At 44.6% G+C, this 18,249-nt stretch overlaps 1 long non-coding RNA gene across 2 annotated transcripts; it reads left to right on the top strand.

Moving 5' to 3' along the window:
* Nucleotides 1-56: 56 nt before the first annotated feature.
* Nucleotides 57-17,718, top strand: LOC310745588. Of its 2 annotated transcripts, XR_014540189.1 has the most exons (5): nucleotides 57-778; nucleotides 1,814-1,946; nucleotides 3,759-3,863; nucleotides 11,313-14,038; nucleotides 15,723-17,718. It is a non-coding gene; the product is annotated as an uncharacterized lncRNA (long non-coding RNA). The 2 variants fall into 2 exon arrangements; XR_014540190.1 differs by lacking the exons at nucleotides 11,313-14,038; nucleotides 15,723-17,718 and having other exon boundaries at nucleotides 3,759-4,119.
* Nucleotides 17,719-18,249: the final 531 nt, after the last annotated feature.

Genomic DNA, 18,249 nt, shown 5'->3' with positions numbered 1-18,249 from the left:
ACTTTATAACTCTCAAGTGTAGTCAGAAGACGCGTGTTAAAGGGTCTCGTGGATAACGTGCGAATGGGGAAAATCTCACGCACACTTCAAACACACACCTCGCCATGTTATTCTCTTGTTCACCATCGCTTCGAGGGGCTTCTTCCCTCCCTTTTTTTTTTTTTTGGTTCAGACCAGTTTTCCGAACTTGGTTCTCCAGCTGTTTTTGGACTACGACTCCCATCGTCCCCAGCTAGCGGGGCCAGTGGTGAGGGATGATGGGAATTGTAGTCCAAACCCCCCCCCACCCAACAACAACAGCTGGAGACTCAAGTTTCGGAAACCCTGGTTTAAACTCCAGAGAATCCCTTTGGTTTCTCAAAATCTGCCACTAGATGGTGCTGCTCTGGTGTGCCATGTAGGAGTTTACTTAATGAATTTGCGCAGTGTGTTAATTTATGCAGAATTTTAAGGAAATGAGAATGAGCTTTTGGAAAAAATAAGGTACCTTAAAGTGCAAAGCCTGTCTCCAGAGGTCAACTGCCAATCACTTACGCTTCTATAGTTTAGGCTTATAATGCTTTGCATTAATGCTTTGGATTAATCAGGTTATAGTTTCACCTACACAGGTGTCTGCTTTGTATGGGATTCATTGATTCCAAAACCGCTAACTTCTATGCTTACTCTGTAATACCCTAAAAGCATATTCAGCCTTATGACACTACTACCCCTTTCCTTCAGGTTAGAGGTTGATGCCCTACTCTGATTTCTGTCAACATGGGAAGTGGAATCTGGAAGGGTACAGAACAAGGATTTCTCCATGGTGTTTTAGCTTTGAGCTCCTTTCTGAAAGAAACCCCATGAGGTCTCACCATGCCATCTCTTAGGAGTATTTAAACATTTTTATTTGAACAAAGGTTTTATGGGATAATCGCTGGATAATTCTGCACTCCTGCTGTTGCTTGCACCTGTAATTGGAATGATGCTTAGAAATGTTGCATAATTTGAGATGAACATCAGGGGATGGCGGGGCTATTTTAAAAAAAGACTCAGATGTGATATATATTATAGACAATTCTTCCATAGATGCCAAGCCAAAGAAGAATGGGAAGGGACTCTATGTTGCCCTATTCTCATTTCCTTCTGTACCTGGTCAATTTCTGATGACGTAACAATAGAATGACTGAAAAAGCTGCATAAAACACAGCCCTTCTGAAAGTGCTCAGTCTTGTTTAGCCACTTCAGACAAAAGGGAATATGAAAGGGGAAAACATGATATAAAGACTAAATCTTCAGTCATTTTATTTGTTATTTCAGTTCTTATGAGATCGTCTAATGTGCGTCAGAATTATCCCCATATTACAGATATGGGGAGTGATGAGGGTGGCTTCTTTTAAGGCCATCCTTTAAAGTTAAGTGATGAGCTTGAAATCTGAATTGTTGGGGTAGGGAGAACTCTGGGTTTTAGGCCCGTGCTGTTAACTACAATAGTATGTTAGCTATTTGATACTTAGGCAAGAGGAGTCATGCCTTGATACGTCATATTTAAATAACCATTAATTTCCATATAACACATCTCTAGTGCTTTCATCATTCTGTTTATTTAGCACAATCAGTAAGCACCATGCTTTACAGAATACTGCATGCAGTTGCTTCAGTTACATATCCGTAGGCTTAGTTTCAGTTCATTAGGCAAATATTCTGTACATCGCTTTTAAAGTCAATCTAATTTCAGCTTTTAAACAACTACCCTGATGTGAGTGGTAGCTTTTTCCACCAAATGTATTTACGCAGTAGTTCAGTTTGATTTTATTTCTCTCTTTGCCCATCTCAGGCGTTGATGCTGGACCTATGAAGGGCTGCTCATGATCAGAACTGCAGAACATCCCTCCCAGCGGCTCAGCAAGCTACCATTTATTTTTAATTGCTCCCCACAGTGGAGGCCAATTAAGGATGAAGACAGCAGGGTAAGGATCACTCACAAACCCTTTGAAGGGCACAGACTAAGCATTTGCTTTGCCGGAAGGCTGCCATTAACACATTTCATTTGTGCAAGAATGCAAACACTTGGACACACACTCTGTAGTATTAAATGCAGTACAGTTCTAATTCAACTAAGTTTTAGTGCAGATGGCAACAGAAGTGACAGAATATCACCCCTAGGTTATAAACTTTGAAAATTAGATTTATTTTATTTATCCCTCCCTCTTTCAGCAGGAAGCACCTGCTTTAGACACTCTAATAAGACTCTCTGTCTCTCTCTGTCTCTCTCTCTCTCCACATAAATACTAGGTTTTCAGATTAAAATCATAGCAGGAAATTAGCACTAGTTCTCCTTACTGTTTGTTTTTGTGGTAAAGAAAGGATTTCCTTGTCATTTAAATTTTAATGAATTGCGGATTTAAAAAAAAATATTCTAGGTATTTATAGACTGCCTGTCAATAAAATTCTCAGTGTCATTTACTATAAATTTTTGAGAAAATATCAATTTTCCTAAAATAACGATACAACAGTGGTTTGCAGCCACTTTAGGTTTAAATGGGGAACTATATGGTATGTACATATAGTAGCAAGTATATATAGTATGTATATATATAGTAGGGAAATATATAGTATGTTGAAATGTAGATTTATTCTGGTTGTGATTAATTTTCTTTTAAAATCCATTTACACAGGGAGAGTTTGAATACATTAAACTATTACTGATTACTCAGTGAATAGATTAAACCACAAGGAGTTTCAAAGAGCTTGTGTCTTTTAAACTTCATGAGTACACAGCAGGAATTTTGAAACTTTTGTTGCAGAGAAGCTAAATTTAGTTTCAATTTATTCACTTCACACTCAAGCTTTTCCATCTCTGCACAGCTATTCATGTGTGGCTTTGTGCAGTAGTATAAATATAGGTTAGAGTGAACCTCCTGTATTTTAATTCCCCCTAAAAAATAGTACATGCTGTTTGGTTGTGATGTTCTTTAAAATAAATTACACTCTTTTCTACCCAGATAACAAGTTGTATATCGTGATTTTAAGATCCCGGGTAATTGTTGCTCTTGTCTTGATGTGGCATAATAGGTTTTTTGTTTATTTGTTTTGTTTTTAATAGTTGTTAAGACCAAACGTATTTGAACATTAAGTATGTTTAAGTATGCTTTGTCTACTTATTGCCCAAAATGCATTTATTTGAAGACTTGTAGTCTAATCACTGTATGAGCACACACTTGTCAGACTGGCATAAGAGTCCCTCCCTGCTGTCAGGTGAGAACTGGATGACATACAAAACTGGTGCTCTTTGCCTCTTCCCTGGTAAGGAATACAGTGGTACTTCGGGTTAAGAACTTAATTCATTCCAGAGGTCCGCTCTTAACCTGAAACTGTTCTTAACCTGAGGTACCACTTTAGCTAATGGGGCCTCCTGCTGCCGTCGCTGTGCAATTTCTGTTCTCATCCTGAAGCAAAGTTCTTAACCTGAGGTACTATTTCTGGGTTAGCGGAGTCTGTAACCTGAAGCGTCTGTAACCTGAAGCGTCTGTAACCCAGGGTACCACTGTACTTGCTTCTTTGATTGGAATGAACTGATCCACTAGTTTTAGGAAAGGCCATGCCTGCCCTCTTCTCCTGTAATCAGGACAGATCCATGAGACATGGAGCTTGCTGCTCTTTGTAGGACTTGAAAGGGAAAAGTATCATCCATAAATGATAGGGTACATATTTTGGTAATTTTAAAAACCATTCCAATTCCCTGAGGATGTGAATCCTGATTTGTCTTGATATTACTGCAGGAATTTACTGCTGTGAAACATGCTTCATGTCCAATTTTGAAATGTTGGTCTCAGTTTTAAATGTCCTTTCCTCCTGAAGATATGGATGCTATTTCTGGAATCAAGGTAAATGCAGCCTTCAGTGGAACATGGAATCTTTCTGAAGCCATTAGCATGGTGAGCATAAAAACACATTTGGAACCTTGCTGTGACTGGAAAGGCTCCCTGTGGAGGTGCTCAGAACTCTCTGCATATGAAATCCATCTTTCTGTCTCCCACAAGCTTCCTGCGTTTGACTGACAAGTCACTAACTGGCTGGAGTCCAGTCAATGGAAAAAGATCTTCCTGATTTACACGGCATTGTTTGCTCTGCTAAGATAACACCAAAAAAACCTTAACACCAAAAAAACCAAAGAACTCATAATTGACTTTAGGAGAAAGAAAAGTGTACTTTTACCATTGTACATAAATGGCGAGGAGGTGGAGAGGGTTGGTAGTTTTAAATACCTGGGCATTTATATCTCTGAGGACCTCTCATGGACTGCAAATATTAATATGGTTGTGAGGAAGGTGCAGGGGAGGTTGTATTTCCTGAGAATGCTCAGGGGATTGAATCTATCTCAGCACCTACTTCTGTCCTATTATCACAGTACCATCGAGAGTGTCTTAACCTATAGTGTATTATCGTGGTATGGGAGCAGCTCCGAAACGGATAAAAAAGCTTTACAGAGAATAATTAAAATTGCCCAGAATGTTATTGGGCTCCAACTACCAACCCTGGATGAGATCTTCACGTCTCGCACTTTGCAGAAGTCACACAATATCCTGAGAGATCCCACCCATCCTGCTCACAACTTCTTTGAACTGTTGCCTTCGGGCAGAAGATATAGGACAATGAAAACACGAACCACACGCCTTCTGAATAGTTTCTATCCAAGAGCTCTGATTGCACTAAATAATGATCTCAGGGCCAGTTGCAAGAAATAGCAAGCAGGGAGTAGGAAGGAATGAGATAGGTTTAGGTTATGTTATGCCTTAAATAGGTTATGTTATATTCTGGATTATGTTATGTTTTATAGATTATGTCTGAATAGGATGAGAGTGTTGGAGATACGTGTAAATGTGTATGTGAACCCGGTCTTTGGGGGGGTGTTTGATTTTCGTTGTTGTGTATACTGTGTATATACGGACAATGACAATAAATTTATCTTATCTTATCTTATCTTATCTTATCTTATAAAACAAAACTCTTAGGGATAAGAGACAGTAACTTTTCGGTCATATGCTTTCTGCATATCTGCCATTATGTGGATAATAATGCTTAGTCTAAACCATGTGGAGAGTATTTGGCAAAACTTTCAAATGGCCGAAGCCTCAAGAAGTATGCATTAAAAATACATATTTAAAACAAAGATAAAACAACTACACACAATCAGACAAGCATCTCTGAATACTCCACAAAACTGATGATTTTAGCATATACACTTTGACAATCTTAACAAACACAAAATGATACATAATAACCTCTATCACTTAGACTATTGTCCACAACTAAAAAGATATATTGTATCAGCAGCAGTGCTGGTCTGCAAGGTTTATAGAAAGGCAAGAGGGAAGGAGAAAAAATTAAATTAAAATGTTTACTTCATGCACGTCAAACTGTGCTGTAGATGTAGACCATAGGCATCGTTCTACCATATGCCTCCCTGTTTGTATAATCTATAAAATTGCCCCAGACTGGATAAAAGTTAATCATATTCCCCAGGCCTCTTGCTATCTTACATTTCCACGTCAGTTTCCCCAGTAATGCTACCTGCCAGACTGCACTAACCACAGGTCCATGGTCAACAATTGCAATGATTTCCATGTCCTGGCAATGGTCGTTCTTGCCCTGGTTAACATATGTGTTATGAGTTCTTTGTTTCCAATTTGTGGCATATCCTGACTATACAGTTTAAGCAGAGCCAGCCCTGGGGTCGTGGGTACTGTCTGCCTCGCAATCAAAGACATCTCTATGAAAACAATTCCCCAGAACTTTTGTTTTTGGACACTCTCACCACATGTGTCAGTATGTCCCTTTAGTAGGACACCCTCTCCAACACCAGGTAGAACTGTTTGGGTTTATATATGCTAGGCATCTAGTACCACTTTAAACCTAAAGGAGGATGCATATTGGTGTTGCTTCCAGAAAGTGAAGTATGCCTCTGGTATTCATCTACATGCCCAGGACAGAAAAGTATGGGCAGAGTACCTTTGTCTCAAACCTCTAGTGCATATGAGATTAGATTGCTGAACTAGAGATACTACAAAATTTAGCCATGGTATCCTCTGAATTATGCCCCCAAGTCTCTTGAAGGTGCTGTCTAGTTCATGGGGACCTTCTCAGCTGCAGACAACTTCTGTCCAGTCCTTCAGACACACTGACTTTATTTTAATTATAGATTGTGTTAGTTTGGTGAAATATACTCAGAGTCGCAAAGTGATTTCATGCTCTTTATTCAGCTCATGGTGGGGAGGAGGAATGAATGAAAGTCCCCTCAAAGTATCTGCTTTATATACATTATTTACACAATGGGCTGCACATGATTGGCTAATTCCGGAATTCTACTGTAAGCCAATCAGGTCGTGGATTCACTTCTATCTGGAGCATGATTGGGTGGTTCCTGCCAACCAATCATACTGCTGCATTGTTCTAGGACCAATCAGACTGCTGCATTCTGAATCCTATTGTTCTAGGACCAATCAGACTGCTGCAGTTTGGATCCTATTCAACTCAGTACATAACACCCCTCCCCTCTAAGTTCCAGTCCTGCCCGGGAGGTCGCATTCATAGTCCTCAAGGTACGCCGGCGGCCGACGTGTGCGTTGCGGCCTGGGGTGTTCCCTGGCCCGGGGTTCAGGTTCTGGCTCGTGTTCCAAGGATGCTGGCTGTGATAGGGCTGTTTGGTCTGGCGCAACCGGCTCGCTCAGTCGTGGTTCTGGTTCCGGTGTCCTTTCGGCCTCACGGGTCCCCTCTGTATTTACTGATTCTGCCTCTCCTGCTTGCCCCTGCTGCTCTATGGGCCTCCCTGCCCCACTGTTCCCTGACCTGTCCTCCTCCTCCTGGTTTTCTCCCGGGAATCGTCGCCGTATCTGGTCGCAGTGGCGGCGCCAGCATTGCCCCCCATCTGTTAGCACCTCGTACGACACGGGGCCAGTGACCCTGGTGACTGTGGCGGGTACCCATGCAGGGCCCGCCCCAAAATTCTTTGCGTACACTGGGTCCTGGGCCTCGAAGGTCCGGGGGTTCCTGCCTTCCCCCACCACTACCTCATCCTGAGCTCTATCGGGGTGAAGGCGGTCCAATCTGATTGCAAGGCGCCGACCCATTAGTAGTTCAGCGGGGCTCCGGCCAGTCGTTGAGCTGGGGGTGCTGTGCTGTGCTAGAAGGAATGTGGCAAGGCGGTACTCCCAATCCCCTTGCGTCATGCGGCGAAGGGTGTCCTTGGTGGTCCGCACCATGCGTTCTGCTTGGCCATTGGTGGCAGGATGGAATGGCGCCGAACGGATGTGGCGGATGGCGTTCTGCGCTGTGAAGGTTTGGAATTCTCCTGACGTAAATGCAGTCCCGTTGTCTGAGACGAGAGTGTCAGGGAGCCCGTGGGTTGCAAACAGCCTGCGTAGTACTCGGATGGCTGCGGACGTAGAAGTGGACGGTACCAGTGCGACTTCCAGCCATTTGGTGTAGGAGTCCACCACGATGAAGAATGTTTTCCCCTGAAAGGGGCCAGCGAAGTCCACATGCAGGCGTGACCATGGTGCTCGGGCGGACTCCCAGGACTGGACTGGGGCCCTTGGGGGATCTGAGCGGGATTCTTGGCAGGCCTGGCAGTGTTTGACCCAGGCCTCTATCTCTCCGTCGATCCCCGGCCACCACACATAACTCCTGGCAAGGGCCTTCATTCTTACTACCCCTGGATGTGTCTCGTGTAGGGCTGTGAGGACCCTTTTGCGGAGGGGCTGGGGAACAACGACCCTGCTTCCCCATAACAGGCACCCCTTGTGGGCCGACAGTTCATGTTTGCGGGTTGTGTAGCTGGCGAATTCTGGCCCAGGGCTGCTGCTGGGCCATCCCCTCCACACCCAGTCCAGGACCCGGGAGATGACCCTATCTTTCTTGGAATGGTGTGCCACTTCTTGTGCCTGAATGGGGCGGTCAGGAAGCAGCTCCAGGCTCATAACTTCTTGTGCAGATGCTGGGTCAGGGCCTGTTTCCGGTAGTGGTAGCCTGCTGAGGGCGTCCGCATGGCCCATCGCCTTCCCAGGGCGGTGAATCAGTGCATACTGGTAGCTGGCAAGGAAAATTGACCACCTGAGGACGCGAGGAGACAGCACTTGGGGGGTCTGCTTTTCGGGGGCAAACAAGCCAAGCAACGGCTTGTGGTCAGTCACCACGGTGAAGGGCCGCCCGTACAAGAAATCATGGAATTTTTTTACTCCCTTCACGATTGCCAGACCCTCCTTGTCGATTTGCGAGTAGTTCCGCTCGGTTGCGTTGAGTGTCTGGGAAAAGTATGCCACCGGTACCTCTCTTCCATCCGGGAGTTGGTGTCCCAGGACAGCGCCAATGCCATAGGGCGAGGCGTCGCATGCTAGCACCACTGGCAGCCTCTCGTCGAAGTGTGCCAAGATCGAGTTTGAGACCAGCAAGTCCTTGACTGCCTGGAATGCGGCCTCCTGGCGCTGGCCCCACACCCAAGGGGCCCGCTTGTCCAGGAGTCTGTGTAGGGGCTCCGCTACCGCCGCCTTGTGGGGAAGGAAGGAATGGTAAAAGTTCAATAGTCCCAAGAAGGCCTGAAGTTCAGTCTTGTTCTTGGGCGCTGGGGCATCACAAATGGCCCGTACCTTGTCCCCAGTTGGGTGGACCCCTTCTGCGTCCACCATAAATCCCAGAAAGTCCACCTGAGGCACTCCTAGTAGACATTTTTCCCGCTTCACCTTGAGACCCGCCGTCTGGAAACGGTGCAGAACGGTGCGGAGGCGGTCCTCAAACTCCTCTGGTGTGGGCCCGGCAATCAACACATCATCGAAGAAGGGGGTGACACCAGGAATCCCTTTAAGGAGAGAGTCCATTAGATTCTGGAATATGCCTGGTGCCACGCTGACACCAAATTGCAGCCGCTTTACCCTGAACGCTCCTCTGTGCGTCACAATCGTCTGTGCCTCTGCTGTGGCCTCATCTACTGGCAGCTGTTGATATGCTTGGGCCAAGTCCAGCTTGCCAAAAATTTTCGACCCAGCCAGGGTAGCAAGGACATGGCTGACCACTGGCACTGGGTATGCATGGGCCGTGAGGGCCTTGTTTATGGTACATTTGTAGTCTGCGCAGATGCGGACCGAACCATTAGGCTTGACGGGTGTGACGATTGGGGTTTCCCAGGGGGCATTAGGCACCGGCTCCAGCACTCCTTGCTCCACGAGTCGGTCCAATTCCTCGTCTATACGGGGTTTCAGAGCGAACGGGACCCGGCGGGCCTTGAGCCTGACTGGTCGTACTGCGGGGTCAAGCTGTAGAGCAATGGGGGGGCCCGTATACTGTCCCAATTTCCCATCGAAAACCCCCGGAAATTCCTTGCATATGGCGTCCACGTCCACTTGTAAGCTTGTGTGGTTCACCCCGGTGACGGCTAGCCCCAGTGGTCCAAACCATGCCAATCCCAGTAAGCTAATGTAGGGGCCCTTGACCACAAGCAAGTCCAGTTGCCGCGTCCGCCCTCGGTATTGCACCCTGAAGGTCCCCACCCCCATTGTGGGGACCTTACGTTTCTGGAAGTCCCGGAGGGTGAATGGGGCCGGCCTGAGTTTGGGACCCCCAGTAGGACACAGTTTCCTTAAGGTCCTTGCCGAGATTATGGATAGAGTTGAACCCGTGTCAAGCTCCATGCGGCATGGGGCCCCCTCTATCTGTACCTCTACATAAATTTTCTCTACGTTGGGGTGGGGCAACTGGTATACCTGGAAGTCCGTGAGCTCCGTCGAGTTGCCTTGGTGCGTTGGGCCCCGGGACCTGGGGCTCTTGGATAGGTCATCTGATGCCTGGCGTCGGGCGGGCCGAGCTCGACACACCCGGGCGATGTGTCCCAATTTTCTGCACTGCCTGCACTCTGCGTTGCGGAAACGGCAGGTCCTCCTCTCGTGACTTTCCCCGCAGCTTGCGCAGTTCCCTCCTTCTCGTCGAGGCAGCTGTGGTATGTGGGCTGCTTGAGTGCGCTGCTGTACTCGGTGCACCTCCTCCTTGTCAGATCCTGAGTCGTCGGTGAGGTCTTCATGGTGGACCCTCTGTTGGGACGGCTGGCTCGGCCGTGCCTCTTGCGTCGACCTCTCGGCAGCTTCCGTTGCCAGGGCCTCCTCCAGAGCGACCTGGAACGTTAGGTCCTTCTTAGCGTAGAGGCGTCGTTGCAGCTTCTCATCCTTCAGGCCACCGACGAGGCGGTCACGAAGCATGTTCTCCAGCTCTGAGAAGTTGCAGAACCGGGCAGCTTGGCGGAGAGAGGTCACAAACCCAGTTATGGTTTCCCCAGGGGCTTGCCGCTTTGCGTAGAAGGCATTTCGACGAGCCACCACTGAGGGCTGTGGCGAAAAGTGCCCCTTCAGCTGTTCCATTATTGTTTTGTATGGAACAGTAGCAACGTCTTCCGGCGCAAGGAGAGCCCGGGCGATTTCAAACGTCTCCTCTCCGCAGACGCTGAAGAATATTGCCCTCTTCTTGGCGTCTTCTTCCTCGGTGACCCCTTTGGCTTCTAGGAGGAAGGTGAAACGGGAGGCGTACGCTTCCCAGTCTCCAGATGCTGGGTTGAACGGCGAGAAGCTGCTGTCGGTTGCCATTCTGAGTTCCTTGTGTCCCGGAGCTGAAGCCTGGATACACGGTGCGAGGCAGCGGTGCGGCAGGTGGCGGTGCTGCGGTGCTGTGTGTGGCAGTCAGCTCAGCGGGATCCCATCCTCGTCGCCAGTGAAATATACTCAGAGTCGCAAAGTGATTTCATGCTCTTTATTCAGCTCATGGTGGTGAGGAGGAATGAATGAAAGTCCCCTCAAAGTATCTGCTTTATATACATTATTTACACAATGGGCTGCACATGATTGGCTAATTCCGGAATTCTACTGTAAGCCAATCAGGTCGTGGATTCACTTCTATCTGGAGCATGATTGGGTGGTTCCTGCCAACCAATCATACTGCTGCATTGTTCTAGGACCAATCAGACTGCTGCATTCTGAATCCTATTGTTCTAGGACCAATCAGACTGCTGCAGTTTGGATCCTATTCAACTCAGTACATAACATTTGGTATTGAAAGGACCATGCTGCAAGACCTGGACTCCCTCCATGGTGTAAATGGGTGAATAAACCATAATTCTTAAAGCCACGACAGTCTCTGCTGTGTCTTCCATTCTGCAAAGGAATACAAACCCGGTGGGGATGCCTGGGACCCCATAGTCTCTTGCTGTTGTTCGGCAGAGAGAGGGGCAGACACACGACTTTTGTAACAGTATGTTACAAAAGCACAAGCTGTTGATCACATTTATGACTGCTTTCTAGGAAGGCTGCCCTGATGCTGCTAAGGTTGGGATGGAAGAGATGCTCACACCATAAGTGAGCTGATAAAATCTTGGGGCCCAGTGTTTGTAGGTGGCCAGCTGTAATATGGATTGATAAAAAGGTGAGGCCGGTGACTTTATTGTTCTCCTGGCCAAATCACTTGTACCAGTCTATCTGTGAGGTCAGAATAATGTGCATTGTTATGCCAGTGTTAAGTCAGGATTTGTGCTATCGTGCTGGCAAGAGCTGTAGATCTGACTCCCAGCCAATACATTTTCTTTGGTTACAGGCTCAGCTCATCTTTGGCAGTTACAGGGTAGCTAGTTTTGCGAACAAAAGACTGCAGCTCTTGTTTAGCTGTAAGGTGCTATGTCTGCATTGCTTAATTATGAACCTGCAGTGCAGACAAAGGTTTGAATCACTTTCCCTGGCTTTTTACTGTAAGACAAGCTACAGGTTTCCAACAAATCCAACATTCCTTTTAAAAAAGAGCGGGGGGTTATATTGCTCTAGGTGGTGTGTGCTACTTTCTTTTAGGAATTGTTAGCTTTCTGCAAATTATCTTAATGTACTGCCTACATAGATAAAACATGTGGCGTCTGGTTAATAATTTTCTGCAATATAAAATAAAGACCCTTAATACAGAGTAATATCTATGCTATTATGAAAATGTTTCTCATTTTAAAAAATCCCCAAGGAGTACAAAGGGGTTAGTAAGAATACTCTTTACAGCTGAATTTTATTGCTAAGAGCTTCAACGTGGCAAGCAGCTTATGTAGTGTGTCAACATAAATTGTTGTCCACTGTTGTCTCTGAAATTTGGGTGAAGATTTATGGAATTATGCAAAACTATTATAAATGTAATAAAATATTGAAGCAATAAAGTAGACAAAACTACCAAAGTATGGAGCAAGATGTTGAATCGCTTAATTCTGATCTGACTCCATTTATATTGCTTTTAAACATCTGTAACACAGTTTGCAAACATTAATATGTGTATGCACTTAATTTTATTCACTTGGAATTTATGTCAGAAGTCTGAATTTTGTCGTTGAGTACAGTATTTTTTTTAATCATCCTTGTAGCACTTTTGGAGAGTGCGCCATGAGTCGTGTTTGACTAACATATCTTTCAAATAACCTTGTGAGAGGGTCTGAGCAGAGGCTATCATGTGATTTGTGGCTTGGGTGGGGATTTGAACATGGCCCTTGAATATGCAAACACTACACTCTATCCACTGCATTATACTGCTTTTGTAATTAGCATGATTGCTTTATCTTGTCTTCCAGGATATTAATCATTTTATGCTATTTGAATACATCATGGAAAAAATATGCCCATTAATTAAAATAGGTGCATAATATGGCAATAATATCTCCCTTCCCCCCAAAGTAGAGCAAAAACTGAATTGTTATGCATGCCAAATTGTTATCCTGTTTTTGATCTTCTGTTGCAGTGTGCAGATTGTAACATTCTTTAGGAACCCAGAAAAATGTAGAGAAGTGGTCAAAGCAGAGTAAGGCTTTATTGTTGCATCAGTTTCAGTATCAGTCAAGTCCTTTGAGGTTTTTCACATCACCAGCACCCCACCACAAGAATCCTGTGGCAGATGTATGTATGTGTGCTACCCTCTCAAGTGCAAATATGCACTAGTTTCTCAGTACTATACTCTAACCATGTAGAGATCTCAAGCTTTTATAGTTTAGTATTTATATATGTTTATAATAGGCAGTTTCAGGCTAGCACGGACTCAGTGCACTAATCTCAACCTTTTCAAAAGACTTTTGAAGCTGTGGTGCTTTCCTGTTTTATATACCAATTGCTGTGGCAAATACCACGTGTTTAATATTAGCATATAAAAATGTGCATACCAGACAATATCTCAAAGGAAAGAAAATGAATTGGGGAATGTGTGATGTGCGCACAAAAGAAACATCTGTTAATAAAAAATGGACCATTTGTTCACATAAAAGCAAGGCGGCAAGTCACAGAACTATATAACATTCCCCCATCCTCAAGTGAATAATTTTGCATGTACACAATATGTACATAAGCCAGCCCAAGGCTGGAAATGAAAAGTGTTTTGTGACCAGTGCTAAAAATATTTGGACGTTTCCTTTAAAATTAATAGCGTAAAGCCTTGGGGCACTTAATTGTACAAAGTCTGAGGATAATGTGGGCTATTCATTTCCTTTATCCTAAATACCCAGTCATGCTTTTAATTCTTAGATATACTGTGTGCCCTTTCCAGTATAATCAGCCTAATTTGTCTTCAGCTGCAAGCAAGTAAACCAAGCTTCATTTGGTTAAGCAAGCTAAGCAAAAACATTTTAAAATCCCCCTCACCCCACCCACCCTCATATAGGTAAGTCAACAAGCATGCTCAGGAAAAATGTGTGATCTTGGGATTTTGGTTTGTGTGTTGTTCAGGCAGAGGAGCAGAACTGCCTTTCACAAGGAAGCCAGAATTTCTTGCCTTATGGTATCTGTGAATATGACTAGCATTTCTAACTTGTGGTTTGGATACTCCCTATCTAATGCTGCTTATTTCATAAATCAATCAGACGGATGCCAACAATAGTAATAATAAATATCAATATAATTCCTATGTCTTTCTTTGACTGTTTGAACATGCCTATTAGCATTCTTTATCCTTTTGACTTTTCCTTTCTCTTTGACTCATGCTTCGCTCAGAATTAAAGGATCTGAAAAAAATCGAGGGGCTTGTGCAAGATAATTAACTCCCATTGATGATAAGAGTAATAAATTATAATTTATTTAAATAAATAAAACATGCAGTACTTTGAAGAGGTGTTGATTTTCTTTCTGGGCTTTGTGATTTGGTGGCTGGGGGAAAAGGAGAGGCATTTTCACGGCAGTCTTTTGTAGTACCTAGCAAATTTATTATGGGATACATAAGTCCACTTCTTTGGATGCACTTGCAGGTACATATGTACTTGGTTGGGTAGAATTATGGACAAACATACCTAGAGCCACCAAATGGCATCTTTCCTGGAACAAAGGTTGATGCAGATCCCTTCCAGGCATTTATTCTGCAATCACAGTGAGGGAACCACCAGAAGGCCCTAAGAGCTGGACCTCAGGCTGGCCTTGAATGGGGGTAAGTGAGGCAGAGGCCTTTAGCCAGAAATACCAGAAATGTTCTTGTTGTGGGGAGGTGGGGGTCTAGAAAGGGCAGGGAATCATTGTAGAATAGCAGCAAGAACAGAAATGTAGGTGACATAATATATTTCAAGCTTTTTATTTGCACAGACAGACATAGCCGTACAATTGCATGTTTCACCTCTGCATTTAACTGAATTGTAGCACATCTTAACAGCTGGGAAAAGATCAGGGAAGAGGCAGCCAAGGGCCTAGAGAGGATAGAGGGAGAGTTTATTTCATTTAATACTAGAATTCTGTGTCATTCATTATCACTGATGGGGAAGATTTAGCACTGACCATGGAAAGGGTTTCTTCCTGTAACTATTTGTGGAATTCGCAGGCACAAGTTGTGATGAGGACTACCAGATTGGAGGGCTGGGAAGGGGATTACACAAATGCCAGAGACAAGGAGAAGGAATCTGTCTCTGGCTATGAAGACTCTATACAACCTCCAGGTTCAGAGACATCCTGAATTCCACCTGCTAAGAGGGCAAGCAACAGGAATGGGCTATTATTTCATTCATTCATTCATGAACCCCATAAGGCATTCTGAAGTTAGTGACAATCTAATCTGGTTTGCTATTGGACCAGATGGGCCTTTGCTCTGGTTTTTTTTTTTGGCAGACACAGACCACCATCTGGTTCTACACAAGAATGTCATCTCTTGTGTATCTTGTGTGCACACGTGCAAAGCCTCTGTACATAGTGGCACTTACTTCTGAGTAAGCCTGCATCAACTTGTGCTGCATGGAATTTAAGAGCACAATCTCATATGTCTACTAAGACGCAAGTCTCAGTGTGTTAAATGGGGCTATCTCCCTAGTGTCTGTATATAGCAGGAGTAGGCAACCTAAGGCCCGGGGGCCAGATCTGGCCCAGTTGCCTTCTAAATCTGGCCCACGGACCGTCCAGGAATCAGCGTGTTTTTACATGAGTAGAATGTGTCCTTTTATTTAAAATGCATCTCTGGGTTATTTGTAGGGCCTGCCTGGTGTTATTACATGAGTAGAATGTGTGCTGTTATTTAAAATGCATCCCTGGGTTATTTGTGGGGCATAGGAATTTGTTCATTCCCCCCCCCCCACAAAAAGTCCGGCCCACCACATGGTCTGAGGGACAGTAGACTGGCCCATGGCTGAAAAAAGGTTGCTGACCCCTGGTATATAGGATTGCAGGTAGCCTAAAAATCCTTTGTGGTATGCAATGTGTCCCTCCACCTTCCTTTCACCTCTAAAATTATTTCAGTTCTTCTACTAGAGCAAACAGATGAAAAGGATGAGTGTCATGGCTGTAAACGAAGACTCTGTGTCAAACAGGCAAAGCCAGGAACAACTCTTCAAGGGAGGAAAATTGCTCACATTTTTATTGCTAGGGCAGAAGGCAGACACCTTAATCACCATCTTTCTCCGGGGAAATAAACAGTCTGCCCGATTTATTTATTATATTTTCACTTGTGTCTCCTGGTTTTATCACTGCCATGCCGTTGAAAGCGCCATTGTGCATTTCGATGACATTATCTCTACCATTTGAAGGCCCGTATAGAGAAGCAGCAATAACATGCTGCCTCTGTCTTGTGGTGACCTCAATTACACATTCCTTCCTGTTCTTTGCCTGTTGGAGATGGTGCATTCGCTATCATGTAACACACCTGCCTTCCGATAGCAGAGAAGGGGGTTGGGGTGTAACACAGTCTTATTATTATTTCTTTTGCTTCCTTTGTTTTCAGCCATTGGGCTGGCAAACAGTGTCTGCAGCTATTCAAGTCATTTATGGGATTTAATTTTGTTAAAAAGATTATTATTGATACATTTCTCTACCATTCTGAGACGTTTCCCCCAACAAACAGAAAGAGGATTACAGTGGGTGCTAAGCAATAAAGGCCTAGTTAGCTTAAGGTACCTTCAGAGACCAATTTCAACATAACCTTTTGCTTTTTCGATCCAAGAATTTGGACGTTCCCTTCTGTTTTAAACCTATGGAGCTGACATTTACTGAATCGGACCATTGATCTCCACTCTAGCCTGGCGGCATCATCTATCTAGAATCTGTGCCGCTCCATATAGATGAGCCTCACCTTCTCCACCCTTCCTGCTCTCTGACTTCCTGAAGCCAGGCACTGAGATCTTTAGAGCATGTGCCTAAAGGCAGAGGTTCCCATTTAACTCCCTCCCCACACTTTAAAATTGCTGGCGGCCTCAGCAGATCACTTAACCAATCCCCACACTTCCAATGTCAGCATATTTGTCTAAGCCAGAGCCATATCACATAAATCACAAGCCAGGCTGCTGAAAAGGACCTCTGTCACTGGCCAATTTTTAATGAAAAATTAGACTGCATTAACACCATATTATGGAAATCACATAGGGCAGCAGGGCTTGTTGGCTTGTTTCATAGGCTCTTCATTGGTGGTGCTAAATTATGTTTGTGTGAGCAGACGGGGCTTGTCGACCCGGGGAGGTAGCCCATCTAGGAGAAGGTAAACTCCTAAACCTCCACTGCCTTGTGGGACATCTTTGGGAGAAAAAATGGTTAAGGAGTAAACCCTACACAAATCCAGAGTTGAGTCCCTAAGATGGTTGGATGGCACCTTGTACGCCTCCTTCCAGGAACTCCTGCAGCCAAGCTGGTGCCAAACGTATTGCTCTGCTTTCCTTTGACCACATCAGCAAGGCCGAGAGGGGAGTTTTGTTGTCTGGGCAGTCCAGGACCTCCATACATACTTGCGCCCTGGGGAGGTCACTTTGATGCTGCTAACGCAGCAGTTTGACTTCACCTCCAGAGGCACACTCCATTGCCTCTTAAGACAGACAGATGCCAACAAGTTGTGTGTGCATTAAATCTAGGCCAGCAATTGAGATGTCCTGTGGGTGTGATTGGCTCAACTTCAGTAAGGCCAGTAAAGTGTTCTAAAACCTGTATGGTATATGATAGAATTAGCCATGCCAATGTCTCCCAAAACTGATTGATATCCATTTATTTCCTGGTTTTTTAACTGTCACAACAAAATCAATAAAAATAAGATTATAACAATATAATTTCACAGGATAGCCTTCTCCAACCTTGTGCCCTCCAGATGTTGCAGAACCACAACTCCCAATGTAACTTACCCCTGGCCATAGTGGCAGGGGCTGATGGGAGCTGTAGTCCAAATAATCTGGATAGTACCTGCTTTGGGGGAAACTGAAGTACGGCATATGCGACAGGAGCAAGACACAAATGTGAGACATAAAACATTAATACAGAGCAATAAAATAATGTTTCCAAATGTTATCACAATTGGCTCTACTCTTAGGAACGAAAGGCAAATTACAAATGAGTACAGTTAGCTTTATTTTGCAAAAGTCTGGCTTTTCTTGAACAAAGCTTGGCTAATTTGTGGGCCTCCAACTCCCATCATCCCTTGCCACTGACCATAGTGGCTGATGGGAGTTTTAGTCCAGCAATATTTGGATAGTTACAGGGTAGCCACCCCTGGTCTACTTGAAAGGGGGTCTGCTCATATCCAAATAACATTTAAATACAAAACACCTGTATTATTATTTTTTCAGTAGAAGAGGATTGAGAATTGGTGTCCAAAGGGAAGTTCATATTGCCTGGTAACAATGATGCTTCAATCTGACTCTATGATTAAAACTTTTTTCAAAAAGTGAAAATTGGGACACAAAAGTTGTTGAGGGTGGTTTTTTTTTTTTGCAAAATATCCGAAAAAAAGAAGTCCTTTACCTATTTTTTAAAATGAAAATCGCCAAAACCCAACACTTTTCCTGGACAT

Source organism: Podarcis filfolensis (assembly GCF_964270895.1).
Source record: "Podarcis filfolensis genome assembly, chromosome: 12".
NCBI classification, from domain to species: Eukaryota; Metazoa; Chordata; class Lepidosauria; order Squamata; family Lacertidae; genus Podarcis; species Podarcis filfolensis.
Note: the sequence above shows the minus strand (reverse complement) of the source record. Positions and strands in the feature narration are given on the sequence as shown.